Source organism: Phalangium opilio, unplaced genomic scaffold (genome assembly GCF_054372755.1).
Source record: "Phalangium opilio isolate 3A_F unplaced genomic scaffold, DU_Popi_V2 ptg000053l_1, whole genome shotgun sequence".
Lineage (NCBI taxonomy): Eukaryota > Metazoa > Arthropoda > Arachnida > Opiliones > Phalangiidae > Phalangium > Phalangium opilio.
In genome coordinates this window covers 2,437,269-2,458,795 of record NW_028324172.1, presented here as the reverse complement: position 1 = coordinate 2,458,795, position 21,527 = coordinate 2,437,269, and the positions used below count along the sequence as shown (strand labels likewise).

Genomic DNA, 21,527 nt, shown 5'->3' with positions numbered 1-21,527 from the left:
GTAACAGCACGGATCATTGCGTTATTTCAGTTAAATCGACATTACGGCCTTGAAAAAGGGGGAACAGCTCAGTGGTTGAGCATTCGACTGCAGATCGAGAGGTCCTTGGTTCAAACCTGAGTTCCCCCTGTAACAGCACGGATCATTCCGTTTAATTTAGTTAAATCGACATTACGGCCTTGAAAAATTGGGAATAGCTCAGTGGTAGAGCATTCGACTGCAGATTGAGAGGTCCTTGGTTCAAACCCGAGTTCTCCATGTAACAGCACGGATCATTGCCTTTATTTTAGTTAAATCAACATTACGGCCTTGAACTAGGGGGAATAGCTCAGTGGTAGAGCATTCGACTGCAGATCGAGAGGTCCTTGGTTCAAACCCAAGCTCCGGCTATAACAGCACGGATCGTTCCGTCTATTTTAGTTAAGTCGACATTACGGTTATGAACAAAGGGGAATGGCTCAGTGGTAGAGCATTCGACTGCAGATCGAGAGGTCCTTGGTTTAAACCCGAGTTCCCCCTGTAACAGCACGGATCATTTCGTTTATTTTAGTTAAATCGACATTACGGTTATGAACAAGGGGGAAGAGCTCAGCGGTAGAGCATTCGACTGCAGATCGAGAGGTCCTTGGTGCAAACCCGAGTTCCCCCTGTAACAGCACGGATCATTCCTTTTATTTTAGTTAAATCGACATTACGGCCTTGAACTAGGGGGAAGAGCTCAGTGGTAGAGCATTCGACTGCAGATCGAGAGGTCCTTGGTTCAAACCTTGTTTCCCCTGTAACAGCAAGGATCATTCCGTTTATTTTTGGTAGAGCATTCGAGTGCAGATCGAGAGGTCCTTGGTTCAAACCCGAGTTCCCTTGTAACAGCACGGATCATTCCGTTTATTTTAGTTAAATCGACATTACGGCTATGAACAAGGGGGAATAGCTCAGTGGTAGAGCATTCGACTGAAGATTGAGAGGACCTTGGTTCAAACCCGAGTTCTCCCTGTAACAGCACGGATCATTGCCTTTATTTTAGATAAATCAACATTACGGCCTTGAACTAGGGGTAATAGCTTAGTGGTAGAGCATTCGACTGCAGAGCGAGAAGTCCTTGGTTCAAACCTGATTTCCCCTGTAACAGCACGGATCATTCCGTTTATTTTAGTTAAATCGACATTACGGTTATGAACAAAGGGGAAAGGCTCAGTGGTAGAGCAAACGACTGCAGATCGAGAGGTCCTTTGTTTAAACCCGAGTTCCCCCTGTAACAGCACGGATCATTTCGTTTATTTTAGTTAAATCGACATTACGGTTATGAACAAGGGGGAATAGCTCAGAGGTAGAGGATTCGACTGCAGATCGAGAGGTCCTTGGTTCAAACCTGAGTTCCCCCTGTAACAGCACGGATCATTCCGTTTATTTTAGGTAAATCGACATTACGGCTATGAACAAGGGGGAATAGCTCAGTGGTAGAGCATTCGACTGAAGATTGAGAGGTCCTTGCTTCAAACCCGAGTTCTCCCTGTAACAGCACGGATCATTGCCTTTATTTTAGATAAATCAACATTACGGCCTTGAACTAGGGGGAATAGCTTAGTGGTAGAGCATTCGACTGCAGATCGAGAGGTCCTTGGTTCAAACCTGAGTTCCCCCTGTAACGGCACGGATCATTTCGTTTATTTTAGTTAAATCAACATTACGGTTATGAACAAGGGGGAATAGCTCAGAGGTAGAGCATTCGACTGCAGATCGAGTGGTCCTTGGTTCAAACCTGAGTTCCCCCTGTAACAGCACGGATCATTCCGTTTATTTTAGTTAAATCGACATTACGGCTATGAACAAGGGGGAATAGCTCAGTGGTAGAGCATTCGACTGAAGATTGAGAGGTCCTTGGTTCAAACCCGAGTTCTCCCTGTAACAGCACGGATAATTGCCTTTATTTTAGATAAATCAACATAACGGCCTTGAACAAAGGGGAATGGCTCAGTGGTAGAGCATTCGACTGCAGATCGAGAGGTCCTTGGTTTAAACCCGAGTTCCCCCTGTAACAGCACGGATCATTTCGTTTATTTTAGTTAAATCGACATACGGTTATGAACAAGGGCGAATAGCTCAGCGGTAGAACATTCGACTGCAGATCGAGAGGTCCTTGGTTCAAACCTGAGTTCCCCCTGTAACAGCGCGGATCATTTCGTTTATTTTAGTTAAATCGACATTACGGTTATGAACAAGGGGGAATAGCTCAGAGGTAGAGCATTCGACTGCAGATCGAGAGGTCCTTGGTTCAAACCTGAGTTCCCCCTGTAACAGCACGGATCTTTCCGTTTATTTTAGTTAAATCGACATTACGGCTATGAACAAGGGGGAATAGCTCAGTGGTATAGCATTCGACTGAAGATTGAGAGGTCCTTGGTTCAAACCCGAGTTCTCCCTGTAACAGCACGGATCATTGCCTTTATTTTAGATAAATCAACATTACGGCCTTGAACTAGGGGGAATAGCTTAGTGGTAGAGCATTCGACTGCAGATCGAGAGGTCCTTGGTTCAAACCTGAGTTCCCCCTGTAACAGCAAGGATCATTCCGTTTATTTTAGTTAAATCGACATTACGGTTATGAACAAGGGGGAATAGCTCAGAGGTAGAGCATTCGACTGCAGATCGAGAGGTCCTTGGTTCAAACCTGAGTTCCCCCTGTAACAGCACGGATCATTCCGTTTATTTTAGTTAAATCGACATTACGGCTATGAACAAGGGGGAATAGCTCAGTGGTAAAGCATTCGACTGAAGATTGAGAGGTCCTTGGTTCAAACCCGAGTTCTCCCTGTAACAGCACGGATCATTGCCTTTATTTTAGATAAATCAACATTACGGCCTTGAACTAGGGGGAATAGCTTAGTGGTAGAGCATTCGACAGCAGATCGAGAGGTCCTTGGTTTAAACCCGAGTTCCCCCTGTAACAGCACGGATCGTTCCGTCTATTTTAGTTAAATCGACATTAGGGCGAGGAAAAAAGAGGAATAGCTCAATGGTAAAGCATTCGACTGCAGATCGAGAGGTCCTTGGTTCAAGCCCGAGTTCTCCATGTAATAGTACGGATCATTTCGTTTATTTTAGTTAAATCGACATTACGGTTATGAACAAAGGGGAATGGCTCAGTGGTAGAGCATTCGACTGCAGATCGAGAGGTCCTTGGTTTAAACCCGAGTTCCCCCTGTAACAGCACGGATCGTTTCGTTTATTTTAGTTAAATCGACATTACGGTTATGAACAAGGGGGAATAGCTCAGCGGTAGAGCATTCGACTGCAGATCGAGAGGTCCTTGGTTCAAACCTGAGTTCCCCCTGTAACAGCACGGATCATTCCGTTTATTTTAGTTAAATCGACATTACGGCTATGAACAAGGGGGAATAGCTCAGCGGTAGAGCATTCGACTGCAGATCGAGAGGTCCTTGGTGCAAACCCGAGTTCCCCCTGTAACAGCACGGATCATTCCTTTTATTTTAGTTAAATCGACATTACGGCCTTCAACTAGGGGGAAGAGCTCAGTGGTAGAGCATTCGACTGCAGACCGAGAGGTCCTTGGTTCAAACCCGAGCTCCCGCTATAACAGCACGGATCGTTCCGTCTATTTTAGTTAAATCGGCATTAGGGCGAGGAAAAAAGGGGAATAGCTCAGCGGTAGAGCATTCGACTGCAGATCGAGAGGTCCTTGGTGCAAACCCGAGTTCCCCCTGTAACAGCACGGATCATTCCTTTTATTTTAGTTAAATCGACATTACGGCCTTCAACTAGGGGGAAGAGCTCAGTGGTAGAGCATTCTACTGCAGATCGAGAGGTCCTTGGTTCAAACCCGAGCTCCCGCTATAACAGCACGGATCGTTCCGTCTATTTTAGTTAAATCGGCATTAGGGCGAGGAAAAAAGGGGAATAGCTCAATGGTAAAGCATTCGACTGCAGATCGAGAGGTCCTTGGTTCAAACCCGAGTTCTCCATGTAATAGTACGGATTATTTCGTTTATTTAAGTTAAATCGACATTACGGTTATGAACAAAGGGGAATTACTCAGTGGTAGAGCATTGGACTGCAGATCGAGAAGTTCTTGGTTCAAACCCGTGTTATCCCTGTAACAGCACGGATCATTGCCTTTATTTTAGTTAAATCAACATTACGGCCTTGAACTAGGGGGAATAGCTCAGTGGTAGAGCATTCGACTGCAGATCGAGAGGTGCTTGGTTCAAACCCGAGTTCTCCCTGTAACAGCACGGATCATTGCCTTTATTTTAGTTAAATCAACATTACGGCCTGGAACTAGGGGGAATAGCTCAGTGGTAGAGCATTCGACTGCAGATCGAGAGGTCCTTGGTTCAAACCTGAGTTCCCCCTGTAACAGCACGGATCATTTCGTTTATTTTAGTTAAATCGACATTACGGTTATGAACAAGGGGGAATAGCTCAGAGGTAGAGCATTCGACTGCAGATCGAGAGGTCCTTGGTTCAAACCTGAGTTCCCCCTGTAACAGCACGGATCATTCCGTTTATTTTAGTTAAATCGACATTACGGCTATGAACAAGGGGGAATAGCTCAGTGGTAGAGCATTCGACTGAAGATTGAGAGGTCCTTGGTTCAAACCCGAGTTCTCCCTGTAACAGCACGGATCATTGCCTTTATTTTAGATAAATCAACATTACGGCCTTGAACTAGGGGGAATAGCTTAGTGATAGAGCATTCGACTGCAGATCGAGAGGTCCTTGGTTCAAACCTGAGTTCCCCCTGTAACAGCACGGATCATTCCGTTTATTTTAGTTAAATCGACATTACGGCTATGAACAAGGGGGAATAGCTCAGTGGTAGAGCATTCGACTGCAGATCGAGAGGTGCTTGGTTCAAACCCGAGTTCTCCCTGTAATAGTACGGATCATTTCGTTTATTTTAGTTAAGTCGACATTACGGTTATGAACAAAGGGGAATGGCTCAGTGGTAGAGCATTCGACTGCAGATCGAGAGGTCCTTGGTTTAAACCCGAGTTCCCCCTGTAACAGCACGGACCATTCCTTTTATTTTAGTTAAATCGACATTACGGGCTTGAACTAGGGGGAAGAGCTCAGTGGTAGAGCATTCGACTGCAGATCGAGAGGTCCTTGGTTCAAACACGAGTTCCCCCTGTAACAGCACGGATCATTCCGTTTATTTTAGTTAAATCGACATTACGGCCTTGAACAAGGGGGAATAGCTCAGTGGTAGAGAATTCGACTGCAGATCGAGAGGTCCTTGGTTCAAACCCGAGCTCCCGCTATAACAGCACGGATCGTTCCGTCTATTTTAGTTAAATCGACATTAGGGCGAGGAAAAAAGAGGAATAGCTCAATGGTAAAGCATTCGACTGCAGATCAAGAGGTCCTTGGTTCAAACCCGAGTTCTCCCTGTAACAGCACGGATCATTGCCTTTATTTTAGATAAATCAACATTACGGCCTTGAACTAGGGGGAATAGCTTAGTGATAGAGCATTCGACTGCAGATCGAGAGGTCCTTGGTTCAAACCTGAGTTCCCCCTGTAACAGCACGGATCATTCCGTTTATTTTAGTTAAATCGACATTACGGCTATGAACAAGGGGGAATAGCTCAGTGGTAGAGCATTCGACTGCAGATCGAGAGGTGCTTGGTTCAAACCCGAGTTCTCCCTGTAATAGTACGGATCATTTCGTTTATTTTAGTTAAGTCGACATTACGGTTATGAACAAAGGGGAATGGCTCAGTGGTAGAGCATTCGACTGCAGATCGAGAGGTCCTTGGTTTAAACCCGAGTTCCCCCTGTAACAGCACGGACCATTCCTTTTATTTTAGTTAAATCGACATTACGGGCTTGAACTAGGGGGAAGAGCTCAGTGGTAGAGCATTCGACTGCAGATCGAGAGGTCCTTGGTTCAAACACGAGTTCCCCCTGTAACAGCACGGATCATTCCGTTTATTTTAGTTAAATCGACATTACGGCCTTGAACAAGGGGGAATAGCTCAGTGGTAGAGAATTCGACTGCAGATCGAGAGGTCCTTGGTTCAAACCCGAGCTCCCGCTATAACAGCACGGATCGTTCCGTCTATTTTAGTTAAATCGACATTAGGGCGAGGAAAAAAGAGGAATAGCTCAATGGTAAAGCATTCGACTGCAGATCAAGAGGTCCTTGGTTCAAACCCGAGTTCTCCATGTAATAGTACGGATCATTTCGTTTATTTTAGTTAAATCGACATTACGGTTATGAACAAAGGGGAATGGCTCAGTGGTAGAGCATTCGACTGCAGATCGAGAGGTCCTTGGTTTAAACCCGAGTTCCCCCTGTAACAGCACGGATCGTTTCGTTTATTTTAGTTAAATCGACATTACGGTTATGAACAAGGGGGAATAGCTCAGCGGTAGAGCATTCGACTGCAGATCGAGAGGTCCTTGGTTCAAACCTGAGTTCCCCCTGTAACAGCACGGATCATTCCGTTTATTTTAGTTAAATCGACATTACGGCTATGAACAAGGGGGAATAGCTCAGCGGTAGAGCATTCGACTGCAGATCGAGAGGTCCTTGGTGCAAACCCGAGTTCCCCCTGTAACAGCACGGATCATTCCTTTTATTTTAGTTAAATCGACATTACGGCCTTCAACTAGGGGGAAGAGCTCAGTGGTAGAGCATTCGACTGCAGACCGAGAGGTCCTTGGTTCAAACCCGAGCTCCCGCTATAACAGCACGGATCGTTCCGTCTATTTTAGTTAAATCGGCATTAGGGCGAGGAAAAAAGGGGAATAGCTCAGCGGTAGAGCATTCGACTGCAGATCGAGAGGTCCTTGGTGCAAACCCGAGTTCCCCCTGTAACAGCACGGATCATTCCTTTTATTTTAGTTAAATCGACATTACGGCCTTCAACTAGGGGGAAGAGCTCAGTGGTAGAGCATTCGACTGCAGATCGAGAGGTCCTTGGTTCAAACCCGAGCTCCCGCTATAACAGCACGGATCGTTCCGTCTATTTTAGTTAAATCGGCATTAGGGCGAGGAAAAAAGGGGAATAGCTCAATGGTAAAGCATTCGACTGCAGATCGAGAGGTCCTTGGTTCAAACCCGAGTTCTCCATGTAATAGTACGGATTATTTCGTTTATTTAAGTTAAATCGACATTACGGTTATGAACAAAGGGGAATAGCTCAGTGGTAGAGCATTGGACTGCAGATCGAGAAGTTCTTGGTTCAAACCCGTGTTATCCCTGTAACAGCACGGATCATTGCCTTTATTTTAGTTAAATCAACATTACGGCCTTGAACTAGGGGGAATAGCTCAGTGGTAGAGCATTCGACTGCAGATCGAGAGGTGCTTGGTTCAAACCCGAGTTCTCCCTGTAACAGCAAGGATCATTGCCTTTATTTTAGTTACATCAACATTACGGCCTGGAACTAGGGGGAATAGCTCAGTGGTAGAGCATTCGACTGCAGATCGAGAGGTCCTTGGTTCAAACCTGAGTTCCCCCTGTAACAGCACGGATCATTCCGTTAATTTTAGTTAAATCGACATTACGGCCTTGAACAAGGGGGAATAGCCCAGTGGTAGAGCATTGGACTCCAGATCGAGAGGTCCTTGGTTCAAACACGAGTTCCCCCGGTAACAGCACGGATCATTCCGTTATTTCAGTTAAATCGACATTACGGCCTTGAAAAAGGGGGAATAGCTCAGTGGTAGAGCATTCGGCTGCAGATCGAGAGGTCCTTGGTTCAAACCCGAGCTCCCGCTATAACAGCACGGATCGTTCCGTCTATTTTAGTTAAATCGGCATTAGGGCGAGGAAAAAAGGGGAATAGCTCAATGGTAAAGCATTCGACTGCAGATCGAGAGGTCCTTGGTTCAAACCCGAGTTCTCCATGTAATAGTACGGATTATTTCGTTTATTTAAGTTAAATCGACATTACGGTTATGAACAAAGGGGAATAGCTCAGTGGTAGAGCATTGGACTGCAGATCGAGAAGTTCTTGGTTCAAACCCGTGTTATCCCTGTAACAGCACGGATCATTGCCTTTATTTTAGTTAAATCAACATTACGGCCTTGAACTAGGGGGAATAGCTCAGTGGTAGAGCATTCGACTGCAGATCGAGAGGTGCTTGGTTCAAACCCGAGTTCTCCCTGTAACAGCAAGGATCATTGCCTTTATTTTAGTTACATCAACATTACGGCCTGGAACTAGGGGGAATAGCTCAGTGGTAGAGCATTCGACTGCAGATCGAGAGGTCCTTGGTTCAAACCTGAGTTCCCCCTGTAACAGCACGGATCATTCCGTTTATTTTAGTTAAATCGACATTACGGCCTTGAACAAGGGGGAATAGCCCAGTGGTAGAGCATTGGACTCCAGATCGAGAGGTCCTTGGTTCAAACACGAGTTCCCCCGGTAACAGCACGGATCATTCCGTTATTTCAGTTAAATCGACATTACGGCCTTGAAAAAGGGGGAATAGCTCAGTGGTAGAGCATTCGGCTGCAGATCGAGAGGTCCTTGGTTCAAACCCGAGTTCTCCCTGTAACAGCACGGATCATTCCGTTTATTTTAGTTAAATCGACATTACGGCCTTGAACAAGGGGGAATAGCTCAGTGGTAGAGCATTGGACTGCAGATCGAGAGGTCCTTGGTTCAAACACGAGTTCCCCCTGTAACAGCACGGATCATTCCTTTTATTTTAGTTAAATCGACATTACGGCCTTCAACTAGGGGGAAGAGCTCAGTGGTAGAGCATTCTACTGCAGATCGAGAGGTCCTTGGTTCAAACCCGAGCTCCCGCTATAACAGCACGGATCGTTCCGTCTATTTTAGTTAAATCGGCATTAGGGCGAGGAAAAAAGGGGAATAGCTCAATGGTAAAGCATTCGACTGCAGATCGAGAGGTCCTTGGTTCAAACCCGAGTTCTCCATGTAATAGTACGGATTATTTCGTTTATTTAAGTTAAATCGACATTACGGTTATGAACAAAGGGGAATTACTCAGTGGTAGAGCATTGGACTGCAGATCGAGAAGTTCTTGGTTCAAACCCGTGTTATCCCTGTAACAGCACGGATCATTGCCTTTATTTTAGTTAAATCAACATTACGGCCTTGAACTAGGGGGAATAGCTCAGTGGTAGAGCATTCGACTGCAGATCGAGAGGTGCTTGGTTCAAACCCGAGTTCTCCCTGTAACAGCACGGATCATTGCCTTTATTTTAGTTAAATCAACATTACGGCCTGGAACTAGGGGGAATAGCTCAGTGGTAGAGCATTCGACTGCAGATCGAGAGGTCCTTGGTTCAAACCTGAGTTCCCCCTGTAACAGCACGGATCATTTCGTTTATTTTAGTTAAATCGACATTACGGTTATGAACAAGGGGGAATAGCTCAGAGGTAGAGCATTCGACTGCAGATCGAGAGGTCCTTGGTTCAAACCTGAGTTCCCCCTGTAACAGCACGGATCATTCCGTTTATTTTAGTTAAATCGACATTACGGCTATGAACAAGGGGGAATAGCTCAGTGGTAGAGCATTCGACTGAAGATTGAGAGGTCCTTGGTTCAAACCCGAGTTCTCCCTGTAACAGCACGGATCATTGCCTTTATTTTAGATAAATCAACATTACGGCCTTGAACTAGGGGGAATAGCTTAGTGATAGAGCATTCGACTGCAGATCGAGAGGTCCTTGGTTCAAACCTGAGTTCCCCCTGTAACAGCACGGATCATTCCGTTTATTTTAGTTAAATCGACATTACGGCTATGAACAAGGGGAATAGCTCAGTGGTAGAGCATTCGACTGCATATCGAGAGGTGCTTGGTTCAAACCCGAGTTCTCCCTGTAATAGTACGGATCATTTCGTTTATTTTAGTTAAGTCGACATTACGGTTATGAACAAAGGGGAATGGCTCAGTGGTAGAGCATTCGACTGCAGATCGAGAGGTCCTTGGTTTAAACCCGAGTTCCCCCTGTAACAGCACGGACCATTCCTTTTATTTTAGTTAAATCGACATTACGGGCTTGAACTAGGGGGAAGAGCTCAGTGGTAGAGCATTCGACTGCAGATCGAGAGGTCCTTGGTTCAAACACGAGTTCCCCCTGTAACAGCACGGATCATTCCGTTATTTCAGTTAAATCGACATTACGGCCTTGAAAAAGGGGGAATAGCTCAGTGGTAGAGCATTCGGCTGCAGATCGAGAGGTCCTTGGTTCAAACCCGAGTTCTCCCTGTAACAGCACGGATCATTCCGTTTATTTTAGTTAAATCGACATTACGGCCTTGAACAAGGGGGAATAGCTCAGTGGTAGAGAATTCGACTGCAGATCGAGAGGTCCTTGGTTCAAACCCGAGCTCCCGCTATAACAGCACGGATCGTTCCGTCTATTTTAGTTAAATCGACATTAGGGCGAGGAAAAAAGAGGAATAGCTCAATGGTAAAGCATTCGACTGCAGATCGAGAGGTCCTTGGTTCAAACCCGAGTTCTCCATGTAATAGTACGGATCATTTCGTTTATTTTAGTTAAATCGACATTACGGTTATGAACAAAGGGGAATGGCTCAGTGGTAGAGCATTCGACTGCAGATCGAGAGGTCCTTGGTTTAAACCCGAGTTCCCCCTGTAACAGCACGGATCGTTTCGTTTATTTTAGTTAAATCGACATTACGGTTATGAACAAGGGGGAATAGCTCAGCGGTAGAGCATTCGACTGCAGATCGAGAGGTCCTTGGTTCAAACCTGAGTTCCCCCTGTAACAGCACGGATCATTCCGTTTATTTTAGTTAAATCGACATTACGGCTATGAACAAGGGGGAATAGCTCAGCGGTAGAGCATTCGACTGCAGATCGAGAGGTCCTTGGTGCAAACCCGAGTTCCCCCTGTAACAGCACGGATCATTCCTTTTATTTTAGCTAAATCGACATTACGGCCTTCAACTAGGGGGAAGAGCTCAGTGGTAGAGCATTCGACTGCAGACCGAGAGGTCCTTGGTTCAAACCCGAGCTCCCGCTATAACAGCACGGATCGTTCCGTCTATTTTAGTTAAATCGGCATTAGGGCGAGGAAAAAAGGGGAATAGCTCAGCGGTAGAGCATTCGACTGCAGATCGAGAGGTCCTTGTTGCAAACCCGAGTTCCCCCTGTAACAGCACGGATCATTCCTTTTATTTTAGTTAAATCGACATTACGGCCTTCAACTAGGGGGAAGAGCTCAGTGGTAGAGCATTCGACTGCAGATCGAGAGGTCCTTGGTTCAAACCCGAGCTCCCGCTATAACAGCACGGATCGTTCCGTCTATTTTAGTTAAATCGGCATTAGGGCGAGGAAAAAAGGGGAATAGCTCAATGGTAAAGCATTCGACTGCAGATCGAGAGGTCCTTGGTTCAAACCCGAGTTCTCCATGTAATAGTACGGATTATTTCGTTTATTTAAGTTAAATCGACATTACGGTTATGAACAAAGGGGAATAGCTCAGTGGTAGAGCATTGGACTGCAGATCGAGAAGTTCTTGGTTCAAACCCGTGTTATCCCTGTAACAGCACGGATCATTGCCTTTATTTTAGTTAAATCAACATTACGGCCTTGAACTAGGGGGAATAGCTCAGTGGTAGAGCATTCGACTGCAGATCGAGAGGTGCTTGGTTCAAACCCGAGTTCTCCCTGTAACAGCAAGGATCATTGCCTTTATTTTAGTTACATCAACATTACGGCCTGGAACTAGGGGGAATAGCTCAGTGGTAGAGCATTCGACTGCAGATCGAGAGGTCCTTGGTTCAAACCTGAGTTCCCCCTGTAACAGCACGGATCATTCCGTTTATTTTAGTTAAATCGACATTACGGCCTTGAACAAGGGGGAATAGCCCAGTGGTAGAGCATTGGACTCCAGATCGAGAGGTCCTTGGTTCAAACACGAGTTCCCCCGGTAACAGCACGGATCATTCCGTTATTTCAGTTAAATCGACATTACGGCCTTGAAAAAGGGGGAATAGCTCAGTGGTAGAGCATTCGGCTGCAGATCGAGAGGTCCTTGGTTCAAACCCGAGTTCTCCCTGTAACAGCACGGATCATTCCGTTTATTTTAGTTAAATCGACATTACGGCCTTGAACAAGGGGGAATAGCTCAGTGGTAGAGCATTGGACTGCAGATCGAGAGGTCCTTGGTTCAAACACGAGTTCCCCCTGTAACAGCACGGATCATTCCGTTATTTCAGTTAAATCGACATTACGGCCTTGAACAAGGGGGAATAGCTCAGGGGTAGAGAATTCGACTGCAGATCGAGAGGTCCTTGGTTCAAACCCGAGCTCCCGCTATAACAGTACGGATCCTTCCGTCTATTTTAGTTAAATCGACATTAGGGCAAGGAAAAAAGAGGAATAGCTCAATGGTAAAGCATTCGACTGCAGATCGAGAGGTCCTTGGTTCAAACCCGAGTTCTCCATGTAATAGTACGGATCATTTAGTTTATTTTAGTTAAATCGACATTACGGTTATGAACAAAGGGGAATGGCTCAGTGGTAGAGCATTCGACTGCAGATCGAGAGGTCCTTGGTTTAAACCCGAGTTCCCCCTGTAACAGCACGGATCGTTTCGTTTATTTTAGTTAAATCGACATTACGGTTATGAACAAGGGGGAATAGCTCAGCGGTAGAGCATTCGACTGCAGATCGAGAGGTCCTTGGTTCAAACCTGAGGTCCCCCTGTAACAGCACGGATCATTCCGTTTATTTTAGTTAAATCGACATTACGGCTATGAACAAGGGGGAATAGCTCAGTGGTAGAGCATTCGACTGCAGATTGAGAGGTCCTTGGTTCAAACCCGAGTTCTCCCTGTAACAGCACGGATCATTGCCTTTATTTTAGTTAAATCAACATTACGGCCTTGAACTAGGGGGAATAGCTCAGTGGTAGAGCATTCGACTGCAGATCGAGAGGTCCTTGGTTCAAACCCGAGCTCCCGCTATAACAGCACGGATCGTTCCGTCTATTTTAGTTAAATCGGCATTAGGGCGAGGAAAAAAGGGGAATAGCTCAGCGGTAGAGCATTCGACTGCAGATCGAGAGGTCCTTGGTGCAAACCCGAGTTCCCCCTGTAACAGCACGGATCATTCCTTTTATTTTAGTTAAATCGACATTACGGCCTTCAACTAGGGGGAAGAGCTCAGTGGTAGAGCATTCGACTGCAGATCGAGAGGTCCTTGGTTCAAACCCGAGCTCCCGCTATAACAGCACGGATCGTTCCGTCTATTTTAGTTAAATCGGCATTAGGGCGAGGAAAAAAGGGGAATAGCTCAATGGTAAAGCATTCGACTGCAGATCGAGAGGTCCTTGGTTCAAACCCGAGTTCTCCATGTAATAGTACGGATTATTTCGTTTATTTAAGTTAAATCGACATTACGGTTATGAACAAAGGGGAATAGCTCAGTGGTAGAGCATTGGACTGCAGATCGAGAAGTTCTTGGTTCAAACCCGTGTTATCCCTGTAACAGCACGGATCATTGCCTTTATTATAGTTAAATCAACATTACGGCCTTGAACTAGGTGGAATAGCTCAGTGGTAGAGCATTCGACTGCAGATCGAGAGGTGCTTGGTTCAAACCCGAGTTCTCCCTGTAACAGCACGGATCATTGCCTTTATTTTAGTTAAATCAACATTACGGCCTGGAACTAGGGGGAATAGCTCAGTGGTAGAGCATTCGACTGCAGATCGAGAGGTCCTTGGTTCAAACCTGAGTTCCCCCTGTAACAGCACGGATCATTCCGTTTATTTTAGTTAAATCGACATTACGGCCTTGAACAAGGGGGAATAGCCCAGTGGTAGAGCATTGGACTGCAGATCGAGAGGTCCTTGGTTCAAACACGAGTTCCCCCTGTAACAGCACGGATCATTCCGTTATTTCAGTTAAATCGACATTACGGCCTTGAAAAAGGGGGAATAGCTCAGTGGTAGAGAATTCGACTGCAGATCGAGAGGTCCTTGGTTCAAACCCGAGTTCTCCCTGTAACAGCACGGATCATTGCCTTTATTTTAGTTAAATCAACATTACGGCCTTGAACTAGGGGGAATAGCTCAGTGGTAGAGCATTGGACTGCAGATCGAGAGGTCCTTGGTTCAAACACGAGTTCCCCCTGTAACAGCACAGATCATTCCGTTATTTCAGTTAAATCGACATTACGGCCTTGAAAAAGGGGGAATAGCTCAGTGGTAGAGCATTCGGCTGCAGATCGAGAGGTGCTTGGTTCAAACCCGAGCTCCCGCTATAACAGCACGGATCGTTCCGTCAATTTTAGTTAAATCGACATTAGGGCGAGGAAAAAAGGGGAATAGCTCAATGGTAAAGCATTCGACTGCAGATCGAGAGGTCCTTGGTTCAAACCCGAGTTCTCCATGTAATAGTACGGATCATTTCGTTTATTTTAGTTAAATCGACATTACGGTTATGAACAAAGGGGAATGGCTCAGTGGTAGAGCATTCGACTGCAGATCGAGAGGTCCTTGGTTTAAACCCGAGTTCCGCCTGTAACAGCACGGATCATTTCGTTTATTTTAGTTAAATCGACATTACGGTTATGAACAAGGGGGAATAGCTCAGCGGTAGAGCATTCGACTGCAGATCGAGAGGTCCTTGGTTCAAACCTGAGTTCCCCCTGTAACAGCACGGATCATTCCGTTTATTTTAGTTAAATCGACATTACGGCCTTGAACAAGGGGGAATAGCCCAGTGGTAGAGCATTGGACTGCAGATCGAGAGGTCCTTGGTTCAAACACGAGTTCCCCCTGTAACAGCACGGATCATTCCGTTATTTCAGTTAAATCGACATTACGGCCTTGAAAAAGGGGGAATAGCTCAGTGGTAGAGCATTCGGCTGCAGATCGAGAGGTCCTTGGTTCAAACCCGAGTTCTCCCTGTAACAGCACGGATCATTCCGTTTATTTTAGTTAAATCGACATTACGGCCTTGAACAAGGGGGAATAGCTCAGTGGTAGAGCATTGGACTGCAGATCGAGAGGTCCTTGGTTCAAACACGAGTTCCCCCTGTAACAGCACGGATCATTCCGTTATTTCAGTTAAATCGACATTACGGCCTTGAACAAGGGGGAATAGCTCAGTGGTAGAGCATTCGACTGCAGATTGAGAGGTCCTTGGTTCAAACCCGAGTTCTCCCTGTAAAGGCTCGTTTACATGTGGGCGAGAAATGGAAAAAGTCGAAGCGTAAAGCTGAGAGATGAGGCGTATTGGGGTTTGCGTTCCCTAGGCGTACCGTTTACAAGAAAGCGAGAACTTTTTAAGTCGCGCTTGTTGCTCATAGATGAAGCGGGTGTTCCGAATAAGCTCAGATCTGCCGTGGTAGATTTTTCAGCTCATGTTTGCTTGTCGCAAAGAGTCACGTGATTTTCCAAGCCAATAATAGCCAAAGACCGAATATCGTTTGATATTTTTGCGTTTGTTTATCTCGCGAAATAGGCTTAGGTACCACCATTGAGAATGTCTTTAAAAGAAAGAAAAGGACAAGATAAAATTTTTGAAATACGTGTAATCACTTTGCCTCATCCTTTCAAGCTAGACAATTAAAAAAACATTATTCTCAAGCCCAAGTAGAGATAAATTATATCAAATAAGGTTAATCCGAAAGGCGAAAATAGCCTTCTTTGTTTCTATATCTCCATATAGGATGTACCCACCAACGACGTTCCATTCTATTTTTGTTATAAATGTCGAATGTTTTTCAAAAGCAATAGTTTCTTTTTAACCAGAAGCAAAGTAACGACAGTCGACGCCATTTTAGTTGTTTACTTCCGACTGAAAGGCAACTCTGCAATCTAGGCTCATGCTTCCGCCCAGCTCGTATGTAAACGAAGGAGCGGGTGGAGCAGCGGAAAAAACGCTTTTGGCAGACGCGATTTTTTTAGGCGCGAGAAAAAGATTCGACTTTCAACTTCTACTCTCCGCTTTAAGCTTAATTCTCGCGCACATGTAAACGAGCCTTAACAGCACGGATCATTGCCTTTATTTTAGTTAAATCAACATTACGGCCTTGAACTAGGGGGAATAGCTCAGTGGTAGAGCATTCGACTGCAGATCGAGAGGTCCTTTGTTTAAACCCGAGTTCCCCCTGTAACAGCACGGATCATTTCGTTTATTTTAGTTAAATCGACATTACGGTTATGAACAAGGGGGAATAGCTCAAAAGGTAGAGCATTCGACTGCAGATCGAGAGGTCCTTGGTGCAAACCCGAGTTCCCCCTGTAACAGCACGGATCATTCCTTTTATTTTAGTTAAATCGACATTACGGCCTTGAACTAGGGGGAAGAGCTCAGTGGTAGAGCATTCGACTGCAGATCGAGAGGTCCTTGGTTCAAACCTGGTTTCCCCCTGTAACAGCACGGATCATTCCGTTTATTTTTGGGTAGAGCATTCGACTGCAGATTGAGAGGTCCTTGGTTCAAACCCGAGTTCTCCCTGTAACAGCACGGATCATTGCCTTTATTTTAGTTAAATCAACATTACGGCCTTGAACTAGAGGGAATAGCTCAGTGGTTGAGCATTCGACTGCAGATCGAGAGGTCCTTGGTTTAAACCCGAGTTCCCCCTGTAACATCACGGATCATTCCGTTTATTTTACTTAAATCGACATTACGGCCTTGAACAAGGGGGAATAGGTCAGTGGTAGAGCATTCGACTGCAAATCGAGAGGTCCTTGGTTCAAACCCGAGTTCCCCCTGTAACAGCACGGATCATTCCGTTATTTCAGTTAAATCGACATTACGGCCTTGAAAAAGGGGGAACAGCTCAGTGGTTGAGCATTCGACTGCAGATCGAGAGGTCCTTGGTTCAAACCTGAGTTCCCCCTGTAACAGCACGGATCATTCCGTTTATTTTAGTTAAATCGACATTACGGCCTTGAACAAGGGGCAATAGCTCAGTGGTAGATCATTCGACTGCAGATCGAGAGGTCCTTGGTTCAAACCTGGTTTCCCCCTGTAACAGCACGGATCATTCCGTTTATTTTTGGTAGAGCATTCGACTGCAGATTGAGAGGTCCTTGGTTCAAACCCGAGTTCTCCCTGTAACAGCACGGATCATTGCCTTTATTTTAGTTAAATCAACATTACGGCCTTGAACTAGGGGGAATAGCTCAGTGGTTGAGCATTCGACTGCAGATCGAGAGGTCCTTGGTTCAAACCCGAGTTCTCCCTGTAACACCACGGATCATTGCCTTTATTTTAGATAAATCAACATTACGGCCTTGAACTAGGGGGAATAGCTTAGTGGTAGAGCATTCGACTGCAGATCGAGAGGTCCTTGGTTCAAACCTGAGTTCCCCCTGTAACGGCACGGATCATTTCGTTTATTTTAGTTAAATCGACATTACGGTTATGAACAAGGGGGAATAGCTCAGAGGTAGAGCATTCGACTGCAGATCGAGTGGTCCTTGGTTCAAACCTGAGTTCCCCCTGTAACAGCACGGATCATTCCGTTTATTTTAGTTAAATCGACATTACGGCTATGAACAAGGGGGAATAGCTCAGTGGTAGAGCATTCGACTGAAGATTGAGAGGTCCTTGGTTCAAACCCGAGTTCTCCCTGTAACAGCACGGATCATTGCCTTTATTTTAGATAAATCAACATAACGGCCTTGAACAAAGGGGAATGGCTCAGTGGTAGAGCATTCGACTGCAGATCGAGAGGTCCTTGGTTTAAACCCGAGTTCCCCTGTAACAGCACGGATCATTTCGTTTATTTTAGTTAAATCGACATACGGTTATGAACAAGGGCGAATAGCTCAGCGGTAGAAAATTCGATTGCAGATCGAGAGGTCCTTGGTTCAAACCTGAGTTCCCCCTGTAACAGCGCGGATCATTCCGTTTATTTTAGTTAATTCGACATTACGGCCTTGAAAGAGGGGGAATAGCTCCTTGGTAGAGCATTCGACTGCAGGTCGAGAGGTCCTTGGTTCAAACCCGAGTTCTCCCTGTAACAGCACGGATCATTCCGTTTATTTTAGTTAAATCGACATTACGGCCTTGAACAAGGGGGAATAGCTCAGTGGTAGAGCATTCGACTGCAGATCGAGAGATCCTTGGTTCAAACCCGAGTTCCCGCTATAACAGCACGGATCGTTCCGTCTATTTTAGTTAAATCGACATTAGGGCGAGAAAAAAAGGGGAATAGCTCAATGGTAAAGCATTCGACTGCAGATCGAGAGGTCCTTGGTTCAAACCCGAGTTCTCCCTGTAATAGTACGGATCATTTCGTTTATTTTAGTTAAGTCGACATTACGGTTATGAACAAAGGGGAATGGCTCAGTGGTAGAGCATTCGACTGCAGATCGAGAGGTCCTTGGTTTAAACCCGAGTTCCCCCTGTAACAGCACGGATCATTCCTTTTATTTTAGTTAAATCGACATTACGGCCTTGAACTAGGGGGAAGAGCTCAGTGGTAGAGCATTCGACTGCAGATCGAGAGGTCCTTGGTTCAAACCTGGTTTCCCCCTGTAACAGCACGGATCATTCCGTTTATTTTTGGTAGAGCATTCGACTGCAGATCGAGAGGTCCTTGGTTCAAACCCGAGTTCTCCCTGTAACAGCACGGATCATTGCCTTTATTTTAGATAAATCAACATTACGGCCTTGAACTAGGGGGAATAGCTTAGTGGTAGAGCATTCGACTGCAGATCGAGATGTCCTTGGTTCAAACCTGAGTTCCCCCTGTAACAGCACGGATCATTTCGTTTATTTTAGTTAAATCGACATTACGGTTATGAACAAGGGGGAATAGCTCAGAGGTAGAGCATTCGACTGCAGATCGAGAGGTCCTTGGTTCAAACCTGAGTTCCCCCTGTAACAGCACGGATCATTCCGTTTATTTTAGTTAAATCGACATTACGGCTATGAACAAGGGGGAATAGTTCAGTGGTAGAGCATTCGACTGAAGATTGAGAGGTCCTTGGTTCAAACCCGAGTTCTCCCTGTAACAGCACGGATCATTGCCTTTATTTTAGATAAATCAACATTACGGCCTTGAACTAGGGGGAATAGCTTAGTGGTAGAGCATTCGACTGCAGATCGAGAGGTCCTTGGTTCAAACCTGAGTTACCCCTGTAACAGCACGGATCATTCCGTTTATTTTAGTTAAATCGACATTACGGCCTTGAACAGCGGTAGAGCATTCGACTGCAGATCGAGAGGTCCTTGGTTCAAACCTGAGTTCCCCCTGTAACAGCACGGATCATTCCGTTTATTTTAGTTAAATCGACATTACGGCTATGAACAAGGGGGAATAGCTCAGTGGTAGAGCATTCGACTGCAGATCGAGAGGTGCTTGGTTCAAACCTGAGTTCTCCCTGTAATAGTACGGATCATTTCGTTTATTTTAGTTAAGTCGACATTACGGTTATAAACAAAGGGGAATGGCTCAGTGGTAGAGCATTCGACTGCAGATCGAGAGGTCCTTGGTTTAAACCCGAGTTCCCCCTGTAACAGCACGGATCATTCCTTTTATTTTAGTTAAATCGACATTACGGGCTTGAACTAGGGGGAAGAGCTCAGTGGTAGAGCATTCGACTGCAGATCGAGAGGTCCTTGGTTCAAACACGAGTTCCCCCTGTAACAGCACGGATCATTCCGTTATTTCAGTTAAATCGACATTACGGCCTTGAAAAAGGGGGAATAGCTCAGTGGTAGAGCATTCGGCTGCAGATCGAGAGGTCCTTGGTTCAAACCCGAGTTCTCCCTGTAACAGCACGGATCATTCCGTTTATTTTAGTTAAATCGACATTACGGCCTTGAACAAGGGGGAGTAGCTCAGTGGTAGAGAATTCGACTGCAGATCGAGAGGTCCTTGGTTCAAACCCGAGCTCCCGCTATAACAGCACGGATCGTTCCGTCTATTTTAGTTAAATCGACATTAGGGCGAGGAAAAAAGAGGAATAGCTCAATGGTAAAGAATTGGAATGCAGATCGAGAGGTCCTTGGTTCAAACCCGAGTTCTCCATGAGATAGTACGGATCATTTCGTTTATTTTAGTTAAATCGACATTACGGTTATGAACAAAGGGGAATGGCTCAGTGGTAGAGCATTCGACTGCAGATCGAGAGGTCCTTGGTTTAAACCCGAGTTCCCCCTGTAACAGCACGGATCGTTTCGTTTATTTTAGTTAAATCGACATTACGGTTATGAACAAGGGGGAATAGCTCAGCGGTAGAGCATTCGACTGCAGATCGAGAGGTCCTTGGTGCAAACCCGAGTTCCCCCTGTAACAGCACGGATCATTCCTTTTATTTTAGTTAAATCGACATTACGGCCTTCAACTAGGGGGAAGAGCTCAGTGGTAGAGCATTCGACTGCAGATCGAGAGATCCTTGGTTCAAACCCGAGCTTCCGCTATAACAGCACGGATCGTTCCGTCTATTTTAGTTAAATCGGCATTAGGGCGAGGAAAAAAGGGGAATAGCTCAATGGTAAAGCATTCGACTGCAGATCGAGAGATCCTTGGTTCAAACCCGAGTTCCCCCTGTAACAGCACGGATCATTCCGTTATTTCAGTTAAATCGACATTACGGCCTTGAAAAAGGGGGAACAGCTCAGTGGTTGAGCATTCGACTGCAGATCGAGAGGTCCTTGGTTCAAACCTGAGTTCCCCCTGTAACAGCACGGATCATTCCGTTTATTTTAGTTAAATCGACATTACGGCCTTGAACAAGGGGCAATAGCTCAGTGGTAGATCATTCGACTGCAGATCGAGAGGTCCTTGGTTCAAACCTGGTTTCCCCCTGTAACAGCACGGATCATTCCGTTTATTTTTGGTAGAGCATTCGACTGCAGATTGAGAGGTCCTTGGTTCAAACCCGAGTTCTCCCTGTAACAGCACGGATCATTGCCTTTATTTTAGTTAAATCAACATTACGGCCTTGAACTAGGGGGAATAGCTCAGTGGTTGAGCATTCGACTGCAGATCGAGAGGTCCTTGGTTCAAACCCGAGTTCTCCCTGTAACAGCACGGATCATTGCCTTTATTTTAGATAAATCAACATTACGGCCTTGAACTAGGGGGAATAGCTTAGTGGTAGAGCATTCGACTGCAGATCGAGAGGTCCTTGGTTCAAACCTGAGTTCCCCCTGTAACGGCACGGATCATTTCGTTTATTTTAGTTAAATCGACATTACGGTTATGAACAAGGGGGAATAGCTCAGAGGTAGAGCATTCGACTGCAGATCGAGTGGTCCTTGGTTCAAACCTGAGTTCCCCCTGTAACAGCACGGATCATTCCGTTTATTTTAGTTAAATCGACATTACGGCTATGAACAAGGGGGAATAGCTCAGTGGTAGAGCATTCGACTGAAGATTAAGAGGTCCTTGGTTCAAACCCGAGTTCTCCCTGTAACAGCACGGATCATTGCCTTTATTTTAGATAAATCAACATAACGGCCTTGAACAAAGGGGAATGGCTCAGTGGTAGAGCATTCGACTGCAGATCGAGAGGTCCTTGGTTTAAACCCGAGTTCCCCTGTAACAGCACGGATCATTTCGTTTATTTTAGT

The 21,527-nt window shown here is 45.6% G+C and overlaps 4 non-coding genes across 4 annotated transcripts; all 4 read left to right on the top strand.

Annotated features, from left to right (window-relative positions):
* Positions 1–12,743: 12,743 nt before the first annotated feature.
* On the top strand, positions 12,744–12,815 carry TRNAC-GCA (transfer RNA cysteine (anticodon GCA)). Its single transcript has one exon. It is a non-coding gene; the product is annotated as a tRNA-Cys (tRNA).
* Positions 12,816–15,079: 2,264 nt separating this feature from the next.
* TRNAC-GCA (transfer RNA cysteine (anticodon GCA)) lies at positions 15,080–15,151 on the top strand. Its single transcript has one exon. It is a non-coding gene; the product is annotated as a tRNA-Cys (tRNA).
* A 1,960-nt stretch (positions 15,152–17,111) lies between these two features.
* Positions 17,112–17,183, top strand: TRNAC-GCA (transfer RNA cysteine (anticodon GCA)). The gene has a single exon. It is a non-coding gene; the product is annotated as a tRNA-Cys (tRNA).
* A 3,721-nt stretch (positions 17,184–20,904) lies between these two features.
* Positions 20,905–20,976, top strand: TRNAC-GCA (transfer RNA cysteine (anticodon GCA)). Its single transcript has one exon. It is a non-coding gene; the product is annotated as a tRNA-Cys (tRNA).
* The last annotated feature ends 551 nt before the right edge of the window (positions 20,977–21,527 follow it).